Here is a 22,741-nt window from a genome sequence, read left to right as displayed (position 1 = left end):
ACTCAAAACCAGTCCAAAGGGCTTTGAATTAGCACTCTAAATAAAGGTTTTCTAGGATTACCAAAAGTTTAGGCTGTCCAAGTTATTGGACATAGACAGCTCTCTGTGCAATTGAATTTCTGTTGTAACAAAAAGAATCCCAATTAAAAACTAAATCTTTCTAAGATTCCTACCATTAATTCTCTGATCGAGTGGCTAAGTGACTGTATTACCTAGAAAGGATGACAACTTATGTAATGTATTGCAGAAACTAGTTTCTCTGTTTTCAGGCAGAGTAGAAGGGAAGAAGATGAAAGGATCTGAAAAAGGATTCAGGAAGATACTGATAGGTGAATGAAATTTTGTGGGAGAAGGAGACAGGGGTCACTGACAACTCAGACTGTGTGAGGGCATTTGGGTTACTAAAAGAAAATCACCAGCCCATTTCTGGTTCTAAAAGGCAAATGAAAATGATTCCAGGGAATGTGATCGTATTTCATTGCATCCAGACATAATAGTTATTAGAGAGAAATAACAACCTTGCTTTATGACTACAGGAATTTATGATCCACCGCCTTTTCTCTCAAGGAATTTAAAACTTAGCTGAATTCACAAGCATACACAGAGTTAAAAACTACTGAAAGAGTTAAAGAGACTATAAGAAATTTGCACATGTCACTCCATAATTAATGGCAAACGAACAATACAGAATATGTGGGTTCTGACTTCATTAGTTGGTGGCGAAGGTCAAGGCAGTCTTCAGGGAAGTGGCATACCTTTTGGCTCCTCTTAGAAAGTCAGCCACTGTAGCAGCTAAAAATAAAAGAAGAATAAACAGAAGAAATGTATTTTAAATTAATATTCAAATGATTTTGAAATATTCAAGTTGAGCTACTGTGAGCAACAGTAATTACACCAAAAAATGAGTAAATGTTATAATTATAACTGCAGTAAAAATTATCCAGCAGTTTCAAGGAGAAGCTCTGCACAGCATATTGATCAGCAGTTATAGGGCTTTTCTTAAGGATGAAAGCAACCTGAAGATAACTTAAATTCAGTTTGTTCACATAGTGGATGTTCCAGTGGCTGAGCCACAAGACCATACGAGTAGCTAGCTTCACGAATTCTGGCCCCTACTGTTTACATCAAATGTAATAATCTTATATTAATACATTTCCTGGATTATACCACGGGGAGAAAAACTGCTCTCCATAGTTCTCTAAATTTCTCAGTTCAAACCAGTTAGCTAAGGAATTTTGGGTTAGAATCACTGTTCTCCATTTATTAGCCCCAATACAATTCTAAAACATGTTAATCGCATTGAAAATATTACATCTAGGATTATAAATTCAGACTTCTAATAGTGATCGGGAGAAGGAAGAATAACACCGCCTGTTACTCTGCCTATGTTTACTACCACTCTCTGCACCATGACCCCACCTGAATCCTGAGCCTCCCCCCTAATCTCTAGGCCTAACCCTGATCTTAAACATACCTAGGTTTTGTTCATTTGTTCATTTCTTTTTTAGATTCTACATGTAAGTGAAATCAATACATCAATACAGAGAACAAACTGGTGGTTGTCAGAGGGAAGGGGGTGGAGGGTAAGCAAAAGAGGTGAAGGGGATTAGGCGATACAAACTTTCTGTTATAAAAATAAGTAAGTCATGGGGATGACAAGTAAAGCATAGGGAATATAGTCAATAATATTATAATAACATTGTAGGCTGACAGATGGTGACTGCATTTATCATGGTGAGCATCTGTAATGTATGATTGTTGAATCCCTTTGTTGTTCACCTGAAACTAGTGTAATGCATGTCAACCGTATTTCAATTAAACATTCTCACACACACACACACACACACACACACACACACACACACTCACACACACTCACACACTCACACACACACACAAAACATACCTAGGCTGGTTGCTAATAGTCTCTGCCTATTCATTCCATCCCAATCCTACATTTTATGTCTTTCTTTAGAAGATGGTACACAGTTTCCTATCAGGTTAAGTTAAACTCCTCAGCACTATATTGTAAGTTCTCCCCCATCAGACCCTACAAATACCTAATGATTTTCTTTCAGAGGCCCTCAGATTTCATTAACGGCTCTGGTTTACTTCTACATACTCACTTCCCCCAACCAAAGCAGTCAACTCCCTGTAGCCTCCTCACACTCTATGCCTCTGTGACTATTTTTCTGATAACCACACACCTGATCAACCCTGATCAGGTGATCAACACACCTGATCAGATAGTCTTCTGAAAAGCTACCGGCGTCTGTAAATACAACTTCATTTTCTAATTTACACCTTCTTCTGAACTTGTTGAATTCAGTCTTGTCTCACCAGCTCTGAGGTTTGCAGTCCCCACACCACCCACCATACTGCCATGTGTATGAAGTTGAGTATGTATCTATTGAATGAATAAATGGAAAAAGGAGCAATTGAATTATTGAGTCTGTGGACGGCAGAGGATTCAGAGAGTCTTGGAAATTTAGATGTCTAATAATAAACATTGATTGATTGTGAAAATTTGCTTTTTGTATTTTACATTTATTAGGTTGATTTAATGCAACATAACTGTAAAATTCACTTATTTTTGCTGGAATTTTAATGGTGCTTATAATCTAGTGGAGGGAGAGAGAAAACAAACAAGTAAACACCCAAATAAACAAGACGATTTATCATTAATTTTTGCTACATATATATTATACATGTTATATATTACCAGTTTATTGATGACTCTAAATTATGCAGTAGGATATAGATATGAATCTTTTCCCCAATGACTAGTTTCAGTGCTACTCGGCTAAATCTCTCTTTCCTACCCTATAATGACATCTTGGCCAGAAATCCCAACTTTCTAGTTGATCTAGCTATAAAAACTCAAGCCGTTAAAAAACTTTAATCTTTTTTTAAAGTTTTTATTTAAATTCCAGTTAGTTAACATACAGTGTCATATTTGTTTCAGGCACATAATATAGTGATTCAACACTTCCATACATCACCCTGTGCTCATCACAAGTGCACTCCTTAATCCCACCACCTATTTAACCCATCCCATTCTGGTAACCATCAGTTTTTCTCTATAGTTAAGAGTCTGTTTCCTGGTTTGCTTCTCATTTTCCCCCTTTGTTTGTTTGTTTTGTTTCTTAAATTCCACATATGAGGGTGCCTGGGTGGCTAAGTCATTGAGCATCTGACTTCAGCTCAGGTCATGATCTCACAGTTCATGAGTTCGAATCCCACTTTGGGTGAGCGTGAGCCCTGCTTTGGGTGAGCATGAGCCCTGCTTTGGGTAAGACACGAGCCCTGAGTGAGCCCTGCTTCTCTCTCCCTCTCTCTGCTCCTCGTGGGATTCTCTCTCTATTTCTGCCCCTCACTCACTTGCGCCCTCTCACTCTGTCTCTCAAAAAAAAAAAAAATTCCACATATGAGTGACACCATATGGTATTTGTCTTTCTCTGACTGACTTATTCCAATTAGCATACTGTCTAGCTCCATCCGTGTCCTGGTAAATGGCAAAATTTCTTTCTTTTTATGGCTAAGTAATATTCTACTGTATATCTTTATACCATATCTTGTTTTTCCACCTTATCAATCAATAGACATTTGGGCTGTTTCCATAATTTGGCTATTGTAGATAATGCTACTATAAACATCAAGCTGTGTGTATTGCTTTGAATTTGTATTTTTGTATTCCTAGTAGTGCAATTGCTGGATGGATCATGGAGTAGTTCTATTTTTAACTTTTTAAGGAACCTCCATACCATTTTCCAGAGTGTCTGCATCAATTTGCATTCTTACCAGCTGTGCAAAAGGGTTCCCCTTTTTCCACATCCTCGCCAACACCTGTCATTTCTTGTGTTGTTTATTTTAGCCATTCTGACAGGTGTGAAGTGATTTCTTATTGTAGTTTTGATTTACATTTCCCTGATGATGAGTGATGTTGAGTATCTTTTCATGTGTCTGTTGGCCATCTGTAGATGTTCTTTGGAGAAATGTCTATTCATATCTTCTGCTCATTTTTAATTCAATTATTTGAGTTGTTGAGTTGTTGTTGAGTTTTGTATGTTCTTTAAATTTTTTGAATACTAACCCTTTATCAGATATGTCATTTTCAAATATCTTCTCCCATTCAGTAGGTTGCCTTTTAGTTTTGTTAATTATTTCCTTTGCTGTGCAAAAGTTTGTTGTTGTTGTTGTTGTTGTTGTTGTTGTTATTGTTGTTGTTGTTGTTGTTTGATTTAGTCCCAATAGTTTATTTTCTATTTCCCTTGCCTCAGGAGACAAACCTGGAAAAATGTTGCTACAGTTGATGTTAAAGCAGTTAACTGTCTATGTTCTCTTCTAGGATTTTAATGGTTTCAGGTCTCACATATAGGTCTTTTAATCCATTTTGAATTTATTTTTGTGTATGGTGTAAAAAAGTGGTTCTGTTTCATTCTTTTCCATGTTGCTGTCCAGTTTTCCCAAAACCATTTGCTGAAGAGACATTATTTTTCCCATTGGATATTCTTTCCTGCTTTGCAGAAGATTAATTCAACAGATAATTGTGGGTTCGTTTCTGTCTGGGTTTTCTATTCTATTCTGTTGATCTCTGTGCCTATTTTTGTGCCACTACCATACTGTTTTGTTCACCACAGCTTTGAAGTCTGGAATCGCGATGCCTCCAGCTTTGCTTTGCTTTGCTTTTTCAAGGTTGCTTTGGCTATTTGGGGTCTTTCATGGTTCCGCATAAATTTTAGGATGATTTGTTCTAGCTCTGTGGAAAACACTGTTAGTATTTTGATAGAGATTGCATTAAATGTAGAGATTCCTTTGAGTAGTATAGATATTTTAACAATTTATTCTTACAGTCTGTGAACACAGAATGTCTTTCAATTTTTTTGTGTTGTCTTCAATTTCTTTCATTTGTGTTTTATAGTTTTCAGAGTACAGATCTTTACCTCTTGGTTGGGTTTATTCCTAGGTATCTTTTTGGTTTTGGTGCAATTATAAATGAGATTGATTCCTTAATTTCTCTTCCTGCTCCTTCATTATTGGTGTACAGAAATGCAACAGGGTTCTGTATGTTGATTTTGTATCCTGTGACTTTACTGAATTCTAGCAGTTTTAGCAGTTTTTTGATGGAGTTTTTTGGGCTTTCTAGTTATATAATATCATGTCATTTGCAAATAGTGAAAGTTTTATTTCTTCCTTACCAATTTTGATGCCTTTTATTGTCTTTTTGTTATCTGATTGCTGTGGCTAGGACTTTCAGTCCTATGTTGAATAAAAGTGGTGAGAGTAGACATCCCTGTCTTGTTCCTGACCATAGAGGAAAAATTATCAGTTTCTCCCCATGTAGGATGATATTAGCTGTGGGTTTTTCATATATGGCCTTTATTATGTCGAGGTAGTTCCCTCCAGACTTACTATGTTGAGGGTTTTTATCATGAGTGGATGTGGTACTATGTCAGATGCTTTTTCTGCATCTATTGAAATGATTATATGGTTCTTATCCTTTCTTTTATTAGTGTGATGTAACACACTGATTTGCAAACATTGAACCACCCTTGCAACCCAGGAATAAATCCTACTTGATTAAACGTTTAATCTTCAACTCAGTTTATATCCCATTTCTTTTCCTCTCTCTAGTACAATCTTTAGCTGGGAATCTGGATTCAAAGAGTGGAGAAGGCAAATGTATGGTATGGCTCTGATAGCACTCAGCCTGTTCTGTTGCTGAGGTGGGATATGGCTCAATCCTGGATACTTTTTTAAGTATATATTTGGTGAAATTTCTCATTCTTGCATAGTGAAGAAGCCTATTCCCTCTCTGGATTCTGCCATATCTTTCCAATTCTCTCCTCTGCTCATTTAGACACAGGGGCAGCTCTTAAGTCTGTTGCCTAGGCATACATTCACAAAGTAAACAAAATGGCCCCCATTTTGTAGGATGGGTGCTTTGGGGTGCTTTGGAGTCCTATTGGTTTATGAGAGGGAAAGAACCTCTCATAATGAACCAGGTGAACTCTTCCACTTTGAACAGGTCATTCTTTAAGGGCAACCATCTCTGTGACTCTCATCCAAATCTGCCCTTTTTCTACTGCATCACCTCACCATCTCTCAGCTTCAGTCTCCTCTAGTCTTTTCATGTAGGGAGCATGCATTAAAATATTCCCATCTTGTGCTTTACAGTTTCTTTAAGTTGGATGCCCTTGGTCTGCTTGACAATGTTTTCTTTTAGTCCTCAGTGGGCTCTAGTCCTCAATGCTTAAGCACCAGGAAATGCCTGAATCATTACATATACTTTCCTTTCTCTGTCTTCCTTCCCTGTGAAGTTAGAAAAGTTTAAATTTCTTTTCAGTGTTGCTATTTGCATGGCTGTCACCATGGTGACAATAATCCAAGACAAAAAGACACCAGTATATGCAGACAAGAGATATAGAGTGATTCAAGACTGTAACTGTATAAAATTATCTACAAAAAGTGTCTCAGTGATACCCACCACCATCTCCCCAGACCTATGAAGCATCATTGCAGATAGACAGCCTGATTAGAAGTAAGAATCTTGCTGCGTCTTTGGAAAAACTTTCTATTTTCTTGGGCACTTGTAGCTTTGGATATGGTAACTGCCCAACAGCCTGCCCAATAGTAGTTCTGAGTAACTGATAAAATCCTGAGTCATCACAATGAAGCTGAGTGTATTGAAATTCTGTCCTATCTAGATTGCCTGGTTTTCCATCCATACCACTGCTTTCTGGCTGCCTCTCATGTAGTCATATGTGCCTTTACCATTTGCTTGCACTTGGACTCATGATTGGTTTGGCAAATACATTGTTCCTGGCACATGAAAACAACAATGATAAACTTTTCAATAGTGTCAATAGCTGATGATCAAGTGCAATTTTCAGAGTTCAACTACAACTGCTTCAGCCTGAGAAGGGATGACTTCTTTTGCTGTTTGTTAGAAGTAAAAATGAAGCAATGAAGCAGGTTTGTTTCTCTTATACGTATTTTCTTTCTGGATCTTTTCACATGATCATAATCTGAGATAAGTGACAAACTGTTCTTTTTCTTTTTTTCAGCTGGATGAGCAATTAAAGTAAAAGCATATGTGTTTGCCTGACTTTCACGATAACAATTTTGTAGACGAGCACTGAATATTTTGCATTTTGGGAGACTACTAAGTGATTTAAGCAACTGAAGTCAAAATTGACATAGAAAAACAGTAAGAGGACACAGTCAAATGAACAATTAATTTTTCATGTCCATTTGAAAAGGAAATATCTGAATAGATGAGCACATCAAAGTAATATTTGCACAGGGGTTTCAATGTCTACCATACCTGGAAATTTTTATTTTATTTAACAAACATGTATAACATTCTATGTATGAGCCATGCTTATTTTGAGGTGAGGATTTATAAATGTTAACTCATTTAATCTTTATAGCAACCAAATGACTTGGATGTTATAATTACCATCCCCATTTTATACAATAGGAAACTAAGGCAATGAATGGTAAATAATTCCCAAGGTTCACACAGTGAGGGAAGCATGGAGGTTGGACTTGCACACAGATAGTCCAGCTCAGACCTGTAGGCTTTAACTTGTACACTGGGCTACAAAGAGACCAGCCTCTCGGTCACAGTCCGACCTTGCTGAGCATGTGTGGTGAGTGTGTGAGCTCTGCAGCCAGGTAGGCATGAGTTTAAAAACCTGGCTCGGCCACATGCTGGATTTGTGACCTTGGGCAAGTACCTGCAGTGCTCCATCATCTGTATGCCATTTTTTTTTCCTGAAAAGAAATTTTATTTAAATAAGGATTTAAATACATTATATAACATTAAAATTGAAGGAAAAAATAAACTAAACACCAGTCTGTTACTTCACATGGCTTTGGGCCGCTATTGCTGGTAAGTTGCAAGCTCTACAGCTGGCTACATGCCTGATATATAGGTTTGAAGTTTGTCCCCTTGTCAGAAGTTTAACTCTGATAGAAGGTTCACCTCATATTCTGGTGTTTGGACATCGATTAGCTAGGACATGTCTGGTCACAAAGACCTTGGTGGCAAGCCAGAGGCAGTATCACACCCTCCTAGGGGGAAGGTGGCTGCTCCAAGCTCTGCCCACCTGGTCGGGTTGGAGACCCCAGGGATCTTTCTTGGCTACCAATGACTCCCTGTAATCATACAGCTGCTGTTCTTGCCTTACCCCATCCTGTCCTGTCAGCTTCACTGTGGGCTTTTTAGGTGGTGAACATTCCTGTCCACCTGTTCAGGTGGTAAACAGCCCATGGTGTCCCTCATAAGGGCAGGGAACTCTGAAGAGGGGGAGCCGAGGAGCTTCTGGTCAGACATAGCCATCTGTGATCTTGGGACTCTAGGCTTGACTGAAATATCATGTAACTGCTTGATTTTAGGCCAAACACTGATAGGTGTCTCCTGCTTGCCCTCTGTTTAATTGAGGGACTTCAAGCCTAGACAGCAAGTTTCTTTTCAGTTTATTGCATGAATGAGTTGTGCTAGTCTACGTTAAAAGCAGACCCTAAATGTTTACATTATACAAGCTGTTGGGTTTTCAAATTTGTGACAGGGGACGGAAGGGAAATTCTACTCATTGCAAGGATATCCTCAGTCAAGTTTTAGTGAGCCCAAAGCACTTTGGACCCATGGACCTTCAGCTGGTCATCTTTAGCTGGTCCAGTCTCTCTACGAGGAACTGGCATATGTTCTTGTGCTGGTCGCTCTGTAGCAGAATTACTTCTCCATATTGTGGATGCTCAATTACAGTACCATTGCAGGCAGATTTCTTCGTAAACGCCTTCACTACTTTCTTTTTATTGTAATCGTCAGTGATCCCTTGGACAGTGTAAGGGTATTCCTGCCATTTCTCTGTTGAATTCTTGTAAGGATGTAATCCTCAGTGCCAGCAGGAAGCAGATCATCATCAAAGGGGTCAAAAGAGTGGAGGTTTGGGATAACAGATGTACAATAAGTTTCCCTTTCCTCGGTGGAAACTGCGGAAAGCAGTGGGAGAAGGCAGGCAGGAGTGGTGGGGGTATAGAGCATTGGGAAATATGGAGGTTGCAAGGGGAGGCTGCTAAGTCCTCAGCAACAGCTCAATGACTAGAATGTATGCCATTTATTCCAAGGGTTTGGGATGGGGGAGGAGATATAAATACATAATACACATAAGAGAAAGCATTTAGAATTATGTTAGGCACAAGGACAGCAATAAAGTGGGTTATTTATTAATATTTCTATTAGATAATAATAAAGAACATGGAATGTGCCAATCACCACCACCAGTCCAGTCCAAGCAATCACATCTGTTGCCTAGACTATTGCTCTTGACTTCCATTCTGACTCCACACCTTCAGCCCTACCTCCAGCCCAGAGCGAATCCTTTTTAAACTGCAAATTTGATTGTGTCCATGTAAGTATAGATCATTCAGTGATTCTCAAGATTCCTATGTTAAAATGCAGAAGAAACCTTACCAGGGCTTGCCTGATCTGGTACCTTCCCACATTTCAGTCCCATTTCAAGCATTCTCTTTCATGTACCTCATGCTTATGGTAAGGAGACTAGAGACTGACCCCCCCCCCCAAATCAGCAATCTCAATGCTGCTCATTAATTCCACAGGCATTTGTTGAATGTCTACTCAAGTTGCAGGTGCCAAAAGAGCATAAAGTGGAGGTATCCAGGGGTCCTTTCCCAAACATGTGAACATTAATAGGAATGTACACAACACTATTTGTATGGCCCCATCTCTCCTTTCCTTTTCAAGCAAACTTCCTGCCCAAGCCTGCTTTTACCACTGGCCTTCTAATGGCTTAAATTTGACTTTTGCCTCCACTCAACCTCTGAAACCGTTCTCACTCAGATTATAAATGACATCTGTGGCAGTTTCTGAGAGTTGTCTGTCTACTACCCATTTTAGAGAGAGAGAATGCTTAGGACAATAATGAGCCAGCTTAATAAAAACAAAACAAAACAAAACTGTCATCCTTATTCCTTTGCAGCTTTGAAACTGTAATTAGCAGTCTACAGAGGATTTCTGGGAAAGATGCATTTGCTGATTAAACAAACAAACAAACAAACAAACAAAAAAGTGCTGAACTTTCCTCCTTGTTATTTGTTCCTTGTAGTGTAGATGTGAGGCTGGAGGTGGACCAGCCACATGGTGATCATAATATGAAAAACTATTTGTAAAGAAAATGAAACACGAAGGCGCCCGGGACATTGATGAGGTTGTGAAGCCCCTGAAGGACTCTTAAAACCTTCTGTTTCTCAACTTTGAACATGATCAACAGATATCTGTTTACGTAGCCAAACACAGTTTGTAACTGATACATAATCCTAAAACTAACTTCAATAAGCAATGTTTGCTTATTTATATTTCTGAAGCATTTTAATGTATTTATTGCTGATGATTATTTTTCCCCCCACTTGAATCCATTTATATACCAGTTGTGGTGTTACAACTCATTCTTTTTCTTTCTTTCCATCTTCCTGTGGCTTCTTCTTAGTCTCTATTCTAGGTTCCTCTTCTTCTGATCATCCATCGATTGTATGTTGACACTTCTCATTTTTCTTTAAGGTGTCCTCTTACTTTTTATTCTCTGCAATTCTACCTGAAAGATGTCATCTACATCAAGGCTGTTACTACAAAATACATGCCCCAAACTTACAAATCTTTGTGTTTCTGGTCCAGTGCTCTTTTCTTAACTCTAGGCTTAAATAACAAATGACCTATAGAACATTTATACCCGGATATGCCATAGCGACTTCCAATTTAGGACTTCAAAGACTGATATTGAAATCTCAAGTTTTTGCCACAATTCTGGAAAGAATTACCTCCCTTTTTGTACCTTCATTACACCATGTGATTTTTATTACAGCATTTACCAGATTTACAGTAGCATTTTATTATAGCATTTACCAGATTTACAGTTTATGGCACACATAAGAAGAAAATGCAAGTCAGCATGGCTTAAACAAAAGGAAATGTATTATCCCTCATAACAGTATCTAAAGGTTGGGAGCTCCAGAGTTAGTGAATTCAGCAGGTCAGTAATAATACCAAGAACCCTGGTCATTTCAGTCTCTTTATTCTCCCATCTTTGTTGTGCCACCTGATGATTGACATGGGTTCAGGCCTCAAATCCAAACATGTACAAGTCTAGAAGAAGAGAACATCTTTTGCCTATGTATCTCCTTTATAGAACAAAAAGAATGTCTTCATGGAAGCTGCCCAGAAGATTCACCTTCATTATCCAGAATTATAAATCATGTTCTTTTTTAAAGAAATCCTTAGAAAAGAGAATGGGATCACTGTGTGTTTACATATTTTTATGTTCTCCCTATTGAGTTTTGAGTTTCTTATCACTAGTTTTTATTTTTTGTCTCTACCACATCTTAATGGTATTCCCAGACACAGTAGATATTCAGTGAAAGTTGAATGAATTCATTTTGGTCTGGAGATCTGAAGAATATCTGACCTAAACAAACTGACTTTGAAAATATATATACCTGTTATATGAAAGGGAACATTAACAAACTCAATTCACAAATGAAACAATGATTTAGAACTCTGGAATGAAAGTAGTTGTATCATAAAGAATCATAGAAGATGATCTGTACACTGTGTGATATTAGTGAAATTTCAGAATACTACAAAATTTCTCATGGAATAGAGTACATTCTTACTAGGTATTCTGTAATTCCACTGATGGGAAAAATGTAAAATAAACATAATTTCAAGATATCAATCCATATCTATTTAGCCCGTACCTATTATTTTTCACTGTTCTATGCAGAACATCATTTATCCTTATGAAGTGGTCCCTTTATTCATTACACTTTATTTGTTGGGGTGACAGGATTGAAGCAAAGGTAAAACATTGGGTGATAACATCAATTGTTGATACATAGGTGTAAAACATTACAGTAAGAGCTGTGGAAGTCCTAATGGGATGAGGAGTTGGCTTTGGGCTCCGAAAGCTTGCTTATTACTAGCCTTTTGCCTTTGGTCAAGTTTTTAAACATTTCCAAACCCCACTCTGTTATGTATAAAATAAGGGTAATAATACAGATTTTATAACATTTTCAACAAATAGCATTTATATCTACTTTTCATCTATGTGCCAGAACCTCTCAGATTTACATTTCCAACATCGTGAAGATATCTCAGAGGCATCTCAAACTAAGTAGCTGTATAAAAATGAGCTTTCAGGCTGACTTCACAATTTTATCTCTTCAGAGTTTCCTACTTCAGTACATTTTGCTTCATTGATGAATCCTAGGAGAGACTGTTGAAATATGGTTCACTATCATTCCTCATAGTCAATCTATAATCAATACTATATATTCTTGTGCTAATATATCTGGTCTCAACAGACACTTCTCCATCTCTTCCACCAGAGACTCAGAGAGTAGGTTGGCATTTTAGTCTACGTAAATATTTTGTCATTTTATTGATGGAAATGTCTTCGTCAGCTCCTAACTAGACTTCTGTAAAACACTCCTTGCCCGATAAGACATCCTCTCCCCTCCCCACCACCAGCTTCTACCTCCAGACTACCTAATTCTTTATTTAAGACAATTGTCCTCTGCCTAATCCCTATGGATTTTCATTTCACCAAAGGCAAAGTTCAAAGCTGTTGGTGTGTTTTCTTGAAGGCAGCCTCTCCTTACCTTCCTGGGCTAATCTTGAGTATTCTGAGTCCTGTCTGCTCAGGCCTTTCACACCCATTGTGTCACCACCCCCGTGTGACTGACTCCTCCTATTGTGAAATTTCCCTCTTTCAGATGAGCCTTTTCTGACCAACTCTCTCTCTCTCTCTCTCTCTCTCTCTCTCTCACTCTAATTTTACCAGACATTACAGTTTTCTCTGATATACACAAAAATACATTTTTTTTTATTTTTGGCAAAATGTTAAACAGTGCTTGCACTTACATTTTTGTTTATCAAACATTTTTGATAATGGCAATATATACATTCTAATTAAATAAGTCAGTTGACTGTTCTCACACAACTATGTAAGCACATAAGCAAACCATTATTTATATAAAATATAATTAATTGGAAAATGGTGGTCATATGCCCTGTGCCAGGAGGACACTGATGGGCATTAGGCAGTTAATGTACATCAACCATAATTCATAACTGCAAACTGAAAGCACAAAATGGCAATTGCCTCTAATATTAATCTGCAGAATTTCTTCTTCCAGAGATTCAACATTTCTGTAGGCCAATCTGGGATGTTTAACAGTTTCTGTGTTGAAGGGTACCTGGGTGGCTCAGTTGGCTGAGCATCTGACTCTTGCTTTCAATCCAGGTCACGATCCAAGGGTCATGGGATCAAGCTTGCATTGGGCTCTGTGCTGAGCATGGATCCTGCTTGACATTTGACATTCTGTCTCTTCCTTTGCCCCTCTCCCCAACTTGTGCTTGCTCTCTTTCACTCTCTCTCTCTAAAATAAAACATGAAACAATTTTTTTTAAAAGTTTCTATGTTGAGTGGAAGGAGGGATGGATCACTCTGCTTTGTTAGTAAAGGGGGTAGAGATATTCTCAGACAGAAGTCTCTGGCATTTGGATAATGTGACCATGATAACTGAGCTCCCAACTGTTCACATGTGGTTAAACAGGGGACCCTAAGGCCAGTGGACAGTTGTGTTGCAGTGAAACATTTATTTCAGGACCCAAAGTCCTGGGGAAGGAACAGGTTGCTTCAAGTTTAATGATTGGAAGTTCAGTTCTTTTTAAGTGTTTGGGGAAAAAGTTGAAATTACAATCCTTCACTCTCCTCTCTCATTTACCATTATATGTAGGTGAGTGGGGGATAGTGAACAATAAATTGCACTACTTAGAGATATAGGCTAAGCCATTTTTTGGGCAGCAGTGTCAATAAAGTACACATATAACATCAGTTTCCTATTACACACATCATTCAGAGTCATATATTAGTATAATGGAAAAAAGGGAGACCAAAATCTAAAATGAAAAGAGAAATTGAAGTACAACCAGAGCAAGTAGCAGCTGAGCCAACAGCAGCCAACACTGTGAAACATTTAGTCAGTACTCCTGGAAAACAAGTGCTTCTGGCATTAATGACCCTCGATGTCACGTCCCAGAAAGCTGACAAGCAGCTGGGGTGCAAGAATATTGGAAGCAAATTTTTCTTGCTATTTTCAAGTAATTGGAAATAAATAGACAACTGCCCCCACACATCGCCCTGCAGATTGTGATTTAGTTCAAGAGTTTTGAAGGTGAATGTTTCTGTCTGTTTGCATTGACTTTGATGTGGATTTTTCAAAGTGGGTGTGATAGGACAGTCATCATGAAGGTATGTCATGGGTGCAAAAATGAGTGTTTCTTGAGGCGCAGATTGGTGGTGGTGGGGAGGGTTATCTATTCATCCTTCTACTTCTCTCTACACCCAAATCTAATCACACTTCTGCCCAGTTGTTGTCAGAGGCTAATACTGGTTCCAACATGGCTGTTCAATCAGCCCTAGAACCAACTCCCCAAGCATGGTTAGTGTTCATTCTGCTTTACTCAATAGATAGATTTCCAAATAGTTGCAATTACTTATTTATTTTCTAACTATACACAGAATCCAATTTTTATTGCTCTGAGAAGGCCAGCTAAGAAAAACATCTTTCTGCAGAGAAAAATTTCTTTCTGATACACACACACCGAAAATATGCACACAATGTACTCATTCTGAAGGATTTCTAAATGCTAAGTTTATAAAACACTTTGCAAAATATGGTACTAGTCAGGGATTATTTTGCCAGATCTGCCCCATAAATTTGGAAAGAGCTCACTTTCTATTGTTTGTGAAAACTTAGATTTTTATAATGAGATTAAGAAGGGTCCTAATAAATTGAATTCTTATCTTACTTTCTAAAGGAATTTTCATATAAAATTTCACTTTTATTCCATTTCAGTTTTCTGTTTCTTAACACCTTAATGTCACTATCTCATATGTGTTTTCTCTTGTTTTATGTTTGTGTATTTTCAATCTGTTTCTTTTCATTTGTAACTTTAATATTCCTTTTTATCAAGGAGTATTTATTAGAACCCCAACATGAATGACAAGGAATTATAAATTTCTATTATTCCCGTGTTCTCCTGCCCACCCTCCAAAATTAGTATTGTCATAAATTACATGAAGTTTAAGGAGTGTATATGAAAGTAATATTAAGGATTTTAAAATAAGCAATTCAAAAATATCCTGTCCTCTGTCTTGGTTATTTAACTTTATCAATGATTATTAAGACCCCATACCATGAAACAGAGGTCAATAAACCATTCTTTTCATTCTTACAGATATTTTTTTCTTCCTTAATTTAAACTTTACTTGTATCTGTATATTTTTATAAATATTTGAGTTGTTACATCTGCAAGTTTCAATAATATACCCATATTACCTAATCATAAGGTTTAAAAAAATGTCTGTGGACTATCACCTATCTAAAATGACAAAGGAGTCACCCTGCTTAAATAGAATCTGACCATTTCACACCTCTCTTGTTTCATTAGTATATTTTTATTTCTACATCATTTATATTATGTAAAGTGTATTTTTCCTTAATGATAGATCTGGGTTTGATGGGTTCCAGAGCTTGAACAATTTGGCTCTTTTTAATTAAAATAATACAAAACTATAATTGAGAAAATAGGTTAAAGAAAACTATTATTTCTTTTGACTGAGAAATCACAACAAATTAGAAATATCAAAAAATAAATAAATAAAGCCTTCTCCAAATCTAGGGTAATTGCGTATTTTTTATTAACAGTCAGATAGATACACCTGACTGTTTATATGTTTATTCCTTTATTTTTTTCTTTTGGCTGCACATTCTGATGACCTTTTCATGTGACATTGATTTTTGTAATATTTTCTATAATATCAACAAAAATATAATTCAGTCTCTTTTCTAGAGTGGTCAATTGATTTTTTTTTACAGCTAGAAATGTTCCTTGTAGCTTCCTAATTTGTTTTTGGTAATGGTATGCAAAATTATATTATTCTTATAAAATGTAGGATAATCTTTATTGGGTTTTCTTTTATAATAAGCTCTACAATCTCAGAGCATTTACCTTTTCTTGCACCATGATTAAACACTCTTAAATAGTAAAGTCACTTATTAATCCATGTTTTCTTTGTATGTTATTTGCTGCACCAGTGGCCATTTTCCACACAATTTCATCCAGAGCCCTCAGAGATCAGGGCAAGATATATCACTGTGTACACTAAGACACCATCCAGGGTATGAGTTCCTACACAAACAGGTCACTGATTTTGGCCTTGGCACAGATGAATGCTCTGCATGCACAGGATTTCTATTTCACACAATTCTCATTAAAAAATGTTAAAAATGAATATAGTGCATTTATAATTATATATGCTTTTATTAATATGAGAAAACATGGATTTTTTGAGTAGGTGATGATAACAAAATGTTTGATAATTGAAAAACATTTTTCAGGAGCTAGACCTAGCTCCATCTTCTTCCAACCTTGCTCTCTTTTGCTACTCACACACTTTGGGTGCTTAAGCATTTACATTGACAAAAGACCTTTAGCTTTACAACACTGTAACTTGATATTGGTAATGCTGAGTGGTGGGAGTTAGTTCTACTTTGGTCCATGGAAATTACAGTTAATCACGTGAATATGTCACATTGAATCCCAACTCAAAAATATTCCCAAATCAATTTTTTCTTTAGTGGTTCCCCAAAATGCCCATGGCTTTTCCAACAGAAGGGGAATATAGATAATAGGGAAACTGAAGTAGAGACCAAAGTTCTTCCTATAGTAGCTAAAATTAAATATCTGTGACCATACATGAATATAAGACTAGGAAGTCCTGACCCCAAAATGCATGCACCTGGCATTGGATCCTGAATTAGACGCTCACTATCTTCAGGGAATTGTTCCCATGTTTGTGTTACTTTTAAATGGATTCTGTATTCACCATCTATTTTTACATGTTTTTCTCTTTGTTTTTTGGTTGGATAAAGATGTATTTTTTAGTTATTCTTTAATAAGACATAATTGAGTAAACTGTTTAAAGTTTGAAAGTATCTGTCAACTGACTTTGAACCTGTGTGATAGTTCTGGCTGAAAAGAAAGCATAAACAGTGTAGTTTTGGAAAATATGAGTAACACTGTCTCTAACTTTGAGGATGTCTTAGGAGGTTTGCAGCCAATCTACTATTTCTGCCTTTACAGATGAGTTGATTTTTAAAATTGTTTTGACTTATATGCCCTTAGGTTTCTTTCTTTACCTCTTAAGTCCAGTAATGTACCCAGGATTTATATCCAGGGTGATACATACCAGATTTCCCTGGGATATATATATTTTTTCAACTTGTATATTTTAGTCTTTACTTTTCTTCCGAAAATTTTCTTGAATTATATCTTTTTTTTTTCTCATTCATTGTACTGGGACACCAATTATGCTTATAATCCCTTACTTAGCCTGTATTTACATCTAGCTTTATATCACAAATCCTTTCAACTTTTTTTTTTTTTAATTTAACTTTAATCCCCTTTTAAGACTTATTTTCATGTCCTTGGTGTGTTTTAAATGGTGGTCATTCTCCTGTGTTGTAGCTTCTAATATAGCCTTAATTTTTTTCCCATACTTTTCTAAGTTATTCAGTCTATCTATGTTGTGTTAGTATTTGGTCCTTAAAACAATTTACATCTTCTTCAAGAGTTTGTTTCATAGGGTGTATTTGTTTTGTTAAAATCCTTAATTTTCTTCAAATTTATCTGTTCTGTGGAAAAGTTTTAATTCTTGTTCTCACTGTTTTCAATGGATTGATTTCCTGTCCTTCATAGAAGTCATGTGAATATTACAAATCTTGATGTGAAGGTCATTATTTCTGGGCCAGGTGTCTGGTGAGGGAACAGTGAGCCCCTGAGCCAGGTCTGTCTGTGCATGTATGTTCAATTGCATAAATGAGAAGACTGGAGACCAACAGAGACAGAGGCAGAAAGAGAGAGTTGGTTTAACACTTTTCCTCAATAACTAAGTGTGGCAGCTGGGAGGGTCCTCACAAAATGTTGCTGTTATGACAGCAATAGTTTTCAAAAATGTCATATTGGTACACTGTGTCTTTCTTCCTCAGCTATTCCAGAGAGCCAATGGGGGCCCCAAGAAGCATTAGCAGTCAGCCTGTGTACTCCCAAACCCCTTATTTCAAAGACAGAGCTGTGTTTCCAGTCATATAATTGTACCATTTTTGGAGAGAATGCTCTGTTCTTCAGCTCTTTTTGGGATACACAGTTATAGGTATTCCTGCATAACATCTTCCCCCAGCAGGTAGCTGTTTCTCCTACATGGGTGATTCTTAGATTCATTACAAAGATTCTCATTTTTCCTGTGGTTTTCATTTGGCTTGAGGAGGTACAAGGCGAGGGAGCAGATATATTCTTACTTTGCCAAAATAAAGTCAGGACCCTGCCTTGGATCAACATTCATAGGTAAACCTATATTCTCCTTCATTTATTTTTACCCAAGAGCATATAAGTATTCACTTGATCTTCTCATTTGTTTTGCAATAGCTAATGACGAAATATTACAGTGTTTTGGGGTTCTTTTTTTTCCTTTTAAAAATATTACTGTGTGTCTAAAGTAACTCATAATCTCTATTTCTCTGATACCCTTTTGTTTCTCATTTTCATCTTTACGATCTTTTTAAAGAAACCAAGAAACAACTTTATTTTGTACTTTGGAAAAAGTAAGTTCCACTTGAGTCAAATGTGAAAAAGTGTTTGTTTGTTTTTCCAGTTTAAAATAACAATAATACATTAAGAAAACCTCAGAACTGTTACACTAGATTCAAATTCAATGATGTCTTCTGAGCATGAGCAATGGAGACTCCAAGAAGTATGTGGGAAAAAATCCTGATACTTGGTTTGAAAATAAATGGTCAGATGTGTGGTTTAAGAAATTTAGTGGTTTTAGAAATTTATAAATTTAGAAATTTAGTTTACATTTATTAAGCAATTACATATAAAGTATCTAGAACAATGTGTAATTTATAGTATTTGACCAAAACAAGTTAGTTCCTTTCCCTACTCAATGAAACTTGGGCAAGCTTTGCCCTTGGTAGAAAAAAAAGTGAAGAATGCCAGAATTGCATGACACTGTCCTAGGATATGTGATTAGACTTCAATGTGATTAAAGAATTCTGCAATACGAGCAAGAACAGGGAGTGTGAAAGAATGTTTCTTATTTCTTCTTGCTCAGTACTTCAATAATCTGTCTGCTGTGAACCTCTGAGCTCTCATTCCTGTATGCCAGTTGCCAATTCACAGGCAATGTTAAGGTTGATGCTAAGAAGACCTGACAGCACAGAGCAGAAAGGCACCAAAATAATCATATGCCCCTGAGTGGCCCTGTGGACATAGACACTATAAGATGTAGAAATCAGGCCATAGAGCAAGAAAGCATCATTTCAATGTCTCTGGGGCCTGTAGGAGTCAAAACAAAGCAACTATCAGAACAAAAAGTCTTTCGCCATTGGTTTGCATGTGATGTCATGGCAATTTTGATTATAATTTTATGCCATTACTAAGTCTGCGTTGCAAAGAAAAAAATGTTTCCTACCTTCCCCATAGTATATGTGATTTTTTTTTATCCGATACCCTCATTTTCTTCCACTACAACCCTGCACCCTTATAGAAAATGCATACTGTGTTACAATTATTTTTGTGGATTTGTTTTACTAAAGGCTGAGACTGGGTGAGCGAAACCAGTAGATGGGAGAAGAAGAAATACATATCCCTCTAACACCAGATGATGCTAAATGGGTTTAAGGCAAGGATCTGAAGATAGCCTCCATGTAGGGGTTTTCATTAACGAAATGTATGCGACAATGGATACTTGGACACATATTCTGTACCTGTTAAGTATATGCAATAGCACCAGGTCATGATAAAACGACAGAAGTTTTAAGAGTTAAAAAATTTTAAATCGTAACTCTTCAGTGAGTTTCCAAACTATCAGGAGAGTCTAGATTAAAATATACAGAATGATTACAAACAACATTGGGTAACTACTGCTCAGAATTATTTGATTCTCAATCATACAGATAAAAATGAAATTATTATTGATGTAAGCTTGATATACACACTGAATCTATTTTTTTTACATTTTTAATGGCCATTGTTACATAATCAGAGAACCTGAGATTTCTAAATGGTCCAGGAATGTGAACCCAGTAACCACAATAAGCCAAGATTATGGAAATATTTCTGAAGAACAATCAGTCATTTAGATATCAAATATTTCTGGTTACATGAGTCTAATGACTTGGTTGAAAAGATAAAAAAATGACCTGTTATATAAATAGGTGTTGGTTCTGTCTGTTGAGGCAATGCAGTACCTGTTATTAACTAAATAATTTCTTAAAGTTCTCATGTGCTCTTCAGATAATTTAACATGTTATAGATATTCTTGGAGTCGATATACGATATGTTAGGCAGCTGCTCATAAGCCCACAAATGGTATGGATTTAAATTTAAAAGTATGTGAAGAATAGATCCCCAGTGACACCATTGTAGTGTACCCCCAATACTTGCTGAGTGATCTATGAAATGAGCACATGGCATTTTAGTTGAAAAATCTATCGTGACCCAACGAGATGCATACGTTAGGTAAAAATGCCCTTTCAGATTACATAGATTCTAATTCAGCGAATTAAGTTGGTTAGAGACATAAGCAAAGCATGCTATCCTTGTGCTTTCTGCTTTTCATAAGGGTGGAGGAGGGGAAAGGAGAGAGGAATAGTGCAAATTGAGTTCTATTTTTGACTAATTGTAATACAAACTGTGTTGTATCACCCTTGATTTTATAAATACTTTGAAATAAAGTGTAGTGATTGCATAATAGCCCATCAAATGGGTGGTTGATTAGTTCAGTCAGTTTTATATGCAGTTTAGCTATTATTTTCTACTAGACTAGAAGAAACTAAGCAAAACTGTCACCATCATGGTGATGCTTGGCAGATGGGAACCAAGGATCAGTCCCACTTGTAATATGCAAGTAATAATTACTTCTTTTCATCTGATCCCCAGTTCTCAAGTCAATACCATTTTAGAACCATTATTTCCTCAATTATTACAAGTCTGACTTATACGGAGAGACATTGATGAGCCTACCTGTCCATCCTAACTTGAGCTATTGTGTCTTGCAGGTTCCTTTATCTTATATCACACAGGCTATTTTGGATGTTATAACATTTTTGTTCTGGGAATTTTCTTTCAAATGCAGTTTATTATTTTCCTTGAACTTCAGTGTTTCTAGAAAATGGTCTCCTCTCATTCCAACACACACCAAAAATTTTCTTCCTCAGTAAAAGCCTTTAAGGTTCATGTTGTTAGTGTATGTTGCTTGCTTCTGGTGAACAAGAGACAGAGAAAGTAGTGACTAATATCAGAATCATGAGTGAAGATATGTTTTATTCATAAACTTTGTACCTCCAGTGAAATTAAAAGCAAAGTAAAGGGTCGAAGCTGTGAACCCTTTTTCCTAGAGCCTGTAAACCAATAAAGGCTTTATATTAGCTATCGATATCTATCTCTGAGTTGCCTTAATAACATCTTATTCCCTGTTTTCACCAGCCATCAATAATATTTCTGCCTGCCCGCTCAGGCCCCTATCTCTGCGTGCAATTGCATTATAAGGGTCTATAAGCCCAATTTGCTTCACATTCTTATTTTTGGAAAAGGCTGGCTGGCTTTTGTAATGAGAGCAGCTGCCAAGAAGGCTTGACAGAATTTGTGGCCCATCTGGCTTATAATCTTCACTCAATATCGCAGAGGCCTAAACTCTGAGACCTGCTGATAAGCCCAGGCGTCCAGGCAAGCGATGGCAGCCTTCTCTGTGATTTCTCATTAAGGGCAGGGACATCTCTCTGGGAATCTCTCATATCCTGGATATCACATAATTCCTTTTTTCATTTTCTAATAAGTACAAGAGAGTTGTATTTTTTTACACTGTAGTATCTTCGTGTACCCAGATATGAGTGAACAGCCATTTGGAAAATTTTGACATTTGAGTGTTTGAATTTTCTAAAGTATTTGTTGTTATTCCAAAAAAAAAAAAAAAAAAAAGAAAGAAAATTCCATTAAATAGATCAGAATATATTAAATATCATGTATACATTTTAGTATTTACAGATGATACAGATGATTCTTTTCTCCACTGGATATACATTTTCTATCACAGTGCTATCATGTGGCACCAGTAGTTTATGGCAAACAGGAAAAAAATCAATAGCATAGCCACTGACTTACCCAGCATTGATTGGCCTGTTTTCTTGGTGATTGAACAAAAGGAGAGAAAGATAAAGAGGAGGCTGTTGAGGGTGGGGAGTGAATGGAAGTTGCACTGAAAGCCTCATTCTCCTCCTCCCCTAACTTACCTATTGAAGATAAATTTTAAAAATAATGTATAATATAATGTACTCCATGATAATAATCCTGCCTATCCTGCATATTTTGTTTCCAATCTCTCATACTGTATTTACCATCCTTTGTGATGTACTGAGAAAAAGATAATATAACCCCTGCCCCTAGAAGTTTGCAACTAGTGGGTCTGAATTGATTGCCTTCTAAACTCAGTTTGGGAAATTGTTATCTCCTCCAGTAGGGCTCCAGAAAGCGATTCTGTCCTCTGGTAGATCTGCATCGGCCATTGCAGTTCAGTTTGGAAGATTGGCAAGG

General features: G+C 36.8%; 1 pseudogene; it reads right to left on the bottom strand.

Moving 5' to 3' along the window:
- Window positions 1-8,625: 8,625 nt before the first annotated feature.
- Window positions 8,626-12,739, bottom strand: LOC125914316 (eukaryotic translation initiation factor 1-like; annotated as a pseudogene).
- Window positions 12,740-22,741: the final 10,002 nt, after the last annotated feature.

The sequence above is a fragment of the Panthera uncia genome (genome assembly GCF_023721935.1).
Source record: "Panthera uncia isolate 11264 chromosome D3 unlocalized genomic scaffold, Puncia_PCG_1.0 HiC_scaffold_8, whole genome shotgun sequence".
NCBI lineage: Eukaryota > Metazoa > Chordata > Mammalia > Carnivora > Felidae > Panthera > Panthera uncia.
The sequence above is the reverse complement of the archived record's forward strand: the minus strand, read 5'-3'. Positions and strand labels throughout refer to the sequence as shown.